At 42.7% G+C, this 7,955-nt stretch overlaps 1 pseudogene; it reads right to left on the bottom strand.

Moving 5' to 3' along the window:
* Positions 1 to 249: 249 nt before the first annotated feature.
* Positions 250 to 5,727, bottom strand: LOC144813127 (disintegrin and metalloproteinase domain-containing protein 9 pseudogene; annotated as a pseudogene).
* Between the last annotated feature and the right edge of the window lie 2,228 nt (positions 5,728 to 7,955).

The following is a 7,955-nucleotide window of genomic DNA, read 5'->3' as shown; positions in this document are numbered from 1 at the left end:
GCAACTAGCCAAGCCCCTACCCTGGCTCTACTTCACGTTTCTTTAAATGCTGACAGCGTTATAAGTGAACTGCAAAACTTGACATCTTTGGGAAATGTGCTGTTTGCTGCAAAACGTTTTTTTCAACTCACACCATATGCTTTCATCGTATTTAGATAGCTTTCTCTGCCACATGCTTATAATAAACAGATATATTAATGAAACAAAATGCTTGCTTTAGGCTCTGACTTCCATGATCTAACCAGGACATGCTAGATATTAATGTTTTATTTCATATAACAGACCATTGTTATACAGTGGGATACTGAACAGCTGACAGAGTAGGCTTGCTGAATGTTCTGATGAGAACGTTCAGAGATATATCTTTTGTAATAATTTTTAACCTCTTTTAAACAACATGTAGAGCTGGGCGTTTACTGAGGGAATCGAGGAAGAAGGCGAGGCCATTGGAAGATCCTTTCTCATTGGACAGGGTTGAATCAACATTTCGAGTTTGCAACATGTTTTGTGCTTTTCTGTGTAGTATGTGTTCATAACTAGAGAATCAACACATTTATGCACACCTTTCCTGTCATGTCTCTCAGCACTTTACTGTGCTACTATTGCACAAGATTGCTGTAAGCTGCTGCTAGCAGAGATTTATCTTGTTTTCCTTACTCTTTGAGACCACCAGCAAACCCACATCTTTGTTTTAGCTGTCCATTAATAGGTTAGTAGGCCGTAGTTCATGAACCTTTTAAGCTGCATACAGACTCATTTTTATTCAGGTTTTCCTACAGAACTAAATGTGTATTTTTCTGAATTTATGACTGAATCCTTTCTTTCAACTATCATTTCAATTATCATTTCAATTTACTTTTTTTTCAAGGAGATTTGTACTCGGGATCAGTGGTTCTATACTGAGGTATAACATACTGACAATCTGAAACATATTCTCTGCCTGGCACTAGAATAAGAGGGCTAATTTATACACATCCAGATTCTTCAACTGGTAATTCATGGAACACATATGAAATGGTATTCATAATGTTATCTGCCTCCCTCCCCTTTTCCACAATGGTAGTTCAGAGATACCTGCTTCATCCTGTCAGATGATACAGGTTGTTTTGAGGAAACAGCTGCCGAGGTGCCATTTGCCCCACCTTTTACTATGTGGGGAAGACTCTCCAGAATGTTTTATGTCTAATGACTTTTTCTTCAAGTTGCTGTGACTTGTTTTAAAGCCTTGGGATTGTTTTAAAGCCACTTGCCAGCTTCGCACTTTCTCTATTGGCGAACATACATCTGAGCTTCCACCCTTTCCTCAAAGCTTCTGAAAAGGAGGTGAGTGAGCGGCACCCAGCCACTAACGTTATATTACACTGTGCTTGGTGCAGTATCTTCCCTAGTACGCATAAACCCAGGCAGTGCTTAATTTGTAAAAGAATGAGTGCTGGTGCCCAAAGCTCTGCTCAGAAGCCAGTTGCTAATTCAATTAGTTGGTGTGCTGGATACCTAGGCTGCATAGCCTTGAATCCACCTCATGCCTCTTTAAGCCACTAGTCACTCCCTGCCCCTTTATCTCACGCTTGGAGGTTCCTGCTTTCTCCCTGTCTGATGTTTTTTCTGTCTTTCCACTTTATTTTACCTTCTTGCTCTTGGTAAATGTCCAATGTATAAAAGTAAGTGCTGGTCCCTAAAAATGAACAATAGTGGACTCCACAGGGTCAAACTAAACAGTGCCCCAGGATATGTTTACATCAGCATATCTGTTGCTGTGGATCCTGCACACATTGGAATTGTGGATCCTGCACACATTAGAATTGACAATTTCCATTGAGTATTGCACTTGTAGACTACCCAAGATTAACAATGGAAATCTATGGGCATATGGTCCATATGTACTACAAAAGTTATCTGTTCAAGACTGAGTTTCTTTTCTTTAAAAAAGGATTGATATTAGTTTGCAAGGTAGTCAGAGAGTCCTGGAATTAGAGATTAGGATTAGTCAATTATTAAATGAATATGGATATTGAAACTTCTACTCCACCACTCTTCCTTACAGCCTCCTCCAACCATGCGTGACTTGTCCCTGTACTTATTAGTTCTGCTTCAGTTGACGCTTAAGTAGCTAATTCGGGATGAGACATGATCTACAAGGGAAATTCTATTTATTTTTTGAAGTGGGAAGCAAATTGATTGCCTCAAGAGTTAGGCTACCTCATGGTATCTACTGGTATGCAGGAAACTACATTGTAATGCTGAGATTATGGGTACCCTCAGTCAGAGGCCTTCAAAATAGGATCAAGATTTTGGAAAACCTGTAACATTACAATAACATCTCTAACAATTAATCTCCTTATTAAGCACAGGCATATCCATCGATCAAATTTTTTAGATGATTCATATACTTTGAGAAAAAATCATCATATAAACATATAAGCTGCTGCAGGAAAAGTGGCCCACAAGTTATTGTAATGAAAATTGCTTTTTCATTAAAGGTTCAATATAAATACAGCAATATGAACAGCAGGCTAATACTGTACTATTTACCATCAATTCAGTCACTGGAGTCCGAGGGTACAGACACAAATGTAATCACTTTTACACGTAGAATAAAACATAGGCACATAATCAAAGCAAGTATTTGTCATAATATAGAAAGGGAAATCTATACAAATTTAAAGTCAAGACTCTAAGGTTGGAAATTATCTTGTCACCTCAATATTGCCATTTAAAGATCAGAATTAAAAACAATATTCAACACAACAGGGCGCAAGGGCAATGCAACTAATAAGAAAGATGTATCAAGCCACGCAAGGCCACCTTGCGTGGCCCTGACTGGCTTAATAAATCTGGAGTAAAGAAGTGCAGCGCAAATCGCTGGGTTGGGTTACTCTGCACCAGGGAGGCGCTCCATGAGTGGAGCATACCCAGATTTACCATAACTGGTAGACCTGGGAATGCGTCAAAATGCTACGCCTCCTCAGGTGAGATGTAATGAGGAAAAGATATCTTTATTGCTCCCTCGTTTTCTCCTATTTTTATGTGTGCTTCTTTCTGCAAACACATAGAAAGAGGAAAATGCCTCTTGGGATTATTTTTGTGTGGAAATGTGTTCCTTCCAGCACTAAAACAATCCTACTTAGAATGCAAGCACCCTTGCACCATGGTACAAGGGTACCTGCGTGGGCACTAGGCAGCACATTGGATGCCAGCACAGTGAAAAGACAAGAATGTGCCACTTAATGTTAAATAGGGTGCATTCCTGCCCTTTTGCTCATCACACTGCGCAACAAGGTGGCTTGCTGTGCTGTGTGATTTGTTGATAAATATCCCCCTATCTATCCAAAAGGTCACACAAAAATACGAAGAATAAGGAAATTGGGAATATAAATACTGCATAATAAAGCAATATCTGTTGTCATTGTGAGGCCACATCCAGAGCCTAACTCTAGAAACTTGAATGTGTCTGCTTTTGGGGAAACATAACTAAGAAATGAACCTTTAATTAGTGGTCCGCTATCAATGCTTCCTCCATTTCCTTTTAATTTACAGTCTGGAGGAGCCCAGTCTTTGTTACAATGGCAGTTCTTGTTGTTGTTACAGACTCCATTCCCACTGCACTTTTCCTGTATGTTACAATCATAATCCAGGACTGATATGTCGACACATGTTCTGTTCACACAAACCATCCCAATGCCACATTTTGCGCCATCTTCCACTACTCCAAAATCCTTTGTTCCATAGGTATAGTGATAGTCTACACCCCAACACGAGTTATTTTTAACAGGAGTCTGAAGTGTGGCTGAATGTGAGTTATAAATACGTATATTATCCACATTCACGCACTGTACTCTTCCACACTTTACATCTTTCAGCTCACATTTCCTTGGCTCAACACCTTCAAAACCACAATTTCCAAATCTATCACCATTGATATTCACTGCTGCAAAACATTCAGTGGGAGCAACAGTTGCCCCTGTGCCAAAGAGTTGCCTGCAATGTCTTGTGTAATCATAACATTTGCTATTGACACAGTAGGACTTATTATGATTACAAGGGGATCCATTTTGATAATATACATCAGCGGGGCACGTGGCCGACGTCCCATTGCAGTACTCAGCAAGGTCACACTCAGAAGCAGGTAATCTGCAAGGAGTCCCTTTTTTAACAAACTTGCACGTATCGCAGCACCCACCATATGCACACTGAGCATCACCTTTGAGTTGGCAAGTAGCATCACAGCACTGATCACTGGTGCACTCCCTTGCACTACCACAGTCGCACTGTTCATCTCCTTCTACTGCCTTGTTCCCACAATACGGCACAACTACAAATGATTCAGCGAAAGACACTTTCTGCAAACAAAACCCACTGCCATTGGAGATAAAATGCTCAAAATACTTCATGCTGCAGTCACTAAATGATGTTGTTGTTACTTTCCCCAAGGACATTATACACGAGCTCAGGGAACAATGGCATTGTGTAACGTAGTCTGAATCATGCTGCATTCCCAAGGTATGGCCAAGTTCATGAGAAACTGTTGTGGCAATTGCAGGCAAACCGCGCATTGGCAAAGTGGTAAAGGCTGCAAACATGACAGCGTTTTGGCCCCAACATATCCCTTCTGCATATGTTGCCCCAACAACTGACTTAATGTCACTATTTCTTAATAAAACAGTCATGTCAACTTTTCGATCAGGAATAGTATTTTCTTCTTTCCAGGATGCAAGGTTTTGAAGAAATGTCTGTATGTCTACAGGAGATGGTATCAGACTTTGTATTTTCCATATTTCCAGTCCAAGAAGCACTAAGTGTACATTTAAAGGGACAAACATTGCATCAGCCATATTGACCAACTGGAATACGGTTTCAATCAAGGCGGTGCTGTTTTCTGAATATTGGAGGTACAGGTCGTGGTCAATAATGACATGAAGTTCCACAAAGTATGCTTGGGACGCCTTTATGGGGCGCTTTGTGTGATGCAGTGTGTAATGATATTTCTCTTGATATGTCCTTATTGGTTGTGTAGTATAACAGCTTTTGCGATCATTGTCCACGTCCTCCACTTTATAAATGAGATGCTGAAAGTTAGGGGAAAACTCTGCGGGTTCAATAGCATAGGTGACAGTCTCTGTCTGCAGAAAACCTCTGAGCCCAGCGCATAAACTGAGGGCCACGATCGAGCGAGGGATCCCCTCCACCACCCCTTGGTAATAGCAATCCTGCCTAAATGCTTCCCGTTCTATCACCTGGTACCCTGCGTTCGTGTGTGTGTAAAGGGTGAGACCCGGGGACAGCAGACCCCTGTTCTGCAGTAGACGCAAGCTGTATGTCATTGCCCCAATTGTCACTGTATACCCTGCACCTCCTTTAACTTTGGTTTCCAGCTTCATTGGCACGGTGACTTCAAAGTACGACGGTGTCTCAAATGAGACCGTCCCCTGCAAAAGCACAGCGCACAGAAGGCCCAAACCCCTCAGGAGCAGTAGTTTCGGAGCGGCCGGGCCGCACATTGGGCTTCGCTGCCTCCCGTGCTGCTGTAAGCACAGAAGCTGCTTTTGAAGACTTTTCTCAGCCAGTTTAGTCAAAGCTTTCGAGGCCTATAAGCTGCTCTTCCGTGCCGCCGGCGCCCCTACGGCTTACTTTGAGGTACAAGAGGACCCACGGCTGTTGGTCTCCGGTGACTCAGCTCATTACCTTTCCTCGGCCTCAGCCTGGCCTGCAGTGATCGCCGTCATAATGAGAGCGTGCGGCGGTTGGCCTCGCGCTGATACGTCACCTGGGCTCGGTTTACCACGCTGGGGCGCGCGCCACGCAACGAGACCAGAACACTTCGGGGTGGGGGGCTAAAAGATCAGACTAACACTTCAAATCAAAGGGTGGATATAATCTTAACGCCAATACAAGAAAATAGAGTGATAAAAAACAGCGCATTTTATACATATCGGTCAAACCCGAAATGATTACAATAAACATGTTTGGACATGACAATGTTTATTGGCTACAGACAGATCCAATAAAAGCGAATGAGCGATTTGATAACTGAAAAGCATCTTGAAGAAGTCAAAACTGAAAAACATCTTGAAGAAGTCGAAAGACTACTCTGATATGAAACAGGTTTATTTAAGTATATAACCACACCACCTCATCCACCTTCCAGCTCCCTTCTAAACCATCTCCAACTACCCTGCTCAGAGCCCCCTTCTAATCACATTCTTGCATCCCTGCACTCCAGGTATTTTTGGAAACCTGTGATGTAGCATAAAATCCATTTTTAGGTCTCGCTAGAACCAGTGCATGCGCTACCTGGTGAGAAATTTAGTAGCTGGCTTTTAAAAGTGCTGCTTTTGCCGGCCACCAGCTTGCTGTTATGCGCACAACCCCGCGCAACGTGCACACAGCTGGCATCTGGCTTGTAATGGCTAAGTACACGCGTGCACATCCTCGCGATCGCTTTCACCACGATCACTTTTACTTTCACGGCCGTGCGGCCAATGTTTGTTTAGGACTTGTGCCCTGGTTTCCATACATCAACCATATGTTGAGTAGGCATGCTTTCCTTTGTCTCCGTTGATGAAACAATACAAGATATCTTGCTGCTAGCGGTTGCTGCTCTCCTTGTCCTCTGGGATCCACTCACATGAGGATAAAACTGCGCATTGTGTTTGTGCTGGCTGCTGATCGCATTACCCGGCGGTTAAGACATCCATCTGCAGAGCTTGCTAGCATCAGCTACTTCTCTTACGTGTCAACGTGTGTTGGAAAGTGAACCTCATCCCAAAGAAAGAAAGATTTGGTAAGGCCCTTCGATTCCACTGTAAAAAGTTATGCTCTATTAATTCAGATTTGGTGAATTACATGTGATAATTAACAATCACGGGCACATTACATTTTCTTTAGAAATACTTTCTTTTACAGAGCTTTACAATTTGGAATGCTTTTGAGTGGAGTGGTGTCTTTATTTTCTCTCGGCTGCCTATTTTGGGGCCAAGGCGAGGCAGTGACCACCCTAAACCTCACAGAAGGGCTGTAGGGATGTCCATGTTTTGTCACTAATCTTGGATTTGTTTTGCGTGTTGAGAGTCCACAGGCATGGCGTGAAAGCCTGATTACAAACTGAAATCTGGGCGAGCTCGTTCAGCAATGTGAATGCAGCCCACTAGTCCTAATCCGCACTGGTCTCCAGTCTAAAGCTTTACAGGTGCATACGTGTTCCCATTCAGCCGCCCACGACCCCACTTCACCTGTGCGGATGCCCCTGTCTTCGTGGGCGCAGGCAGGTCATTACTGTAAATGGTTTTCTCTTTAGAGCTGAAGCGGCTAACATGTTTGCCTATTTGCTCCCACATTACTCAATTTAATTTTTCTCCTGCATTTCACTTTATAAAGTGTTTTTTTTAAATTATTATTTACATGAGAGGATCATATCTTCCTTTATGCCGCAAACACCTTTCAAACACCCCTGTCTCTACTGCGCCTGTGCAGAAAGCTTCCTTTTGCTTTATCTGGTGTTTCAGCCCTCCCTTGTGACTTTCTATCCCACCTGGTGCAGTTCTGACAGAGAAGTGTGGTTTATTAACTCTCCTGCTGAGTTACTGCTTTCTCCCTCACGCAGTAAAAAATGAAAACCGGTTAAGTATTTCCTTCTTAATTGCTTTTCTTTTATTAGACTGTTATCCCCCGTGGCTTAATTCTGTGATCAGGCCATTCTTTATCGAGGCTGGCCTTCTTGAGTTAGTACTTAAAAAATGGTAACTTGGGAAATGTATCTTCCCGCTAAACTTACTTTACCACTTGGTGATTTAAAACTGCCATTCTAAAGCAATAGTCTCGAAAATGGCCCAACCTGCCAGTCGTTGAGCACCTTTCCACCAGGGAGGTGAGATGGCAGCTCTGTGTAGCCCTTGTAGATTACTAGGAAACGTAGTAGCATAGTAATGTTTGCTAAGCAATTGCTTTCCTTGAGTTTG

The sequence above is a fragment of the Lissotriton helveticus genome, chromosome 1_1 (genome assembly GCF_964261635.1).
Source record: "Lissotriton helveticus chromosome 1_1, aLisHel1.1, whole genome shotgun sequence".
In the NCBI taxonomy this organism is placed as follows: Eukaryota; Metazoa; Chordata; class Amphibia; order Caudata; family Salamandridae; genus Lissotriton; species Lissotriton helveticus.
This window is presented reverse-complemented; position numbering and strand designations above follow the sequence as displayed.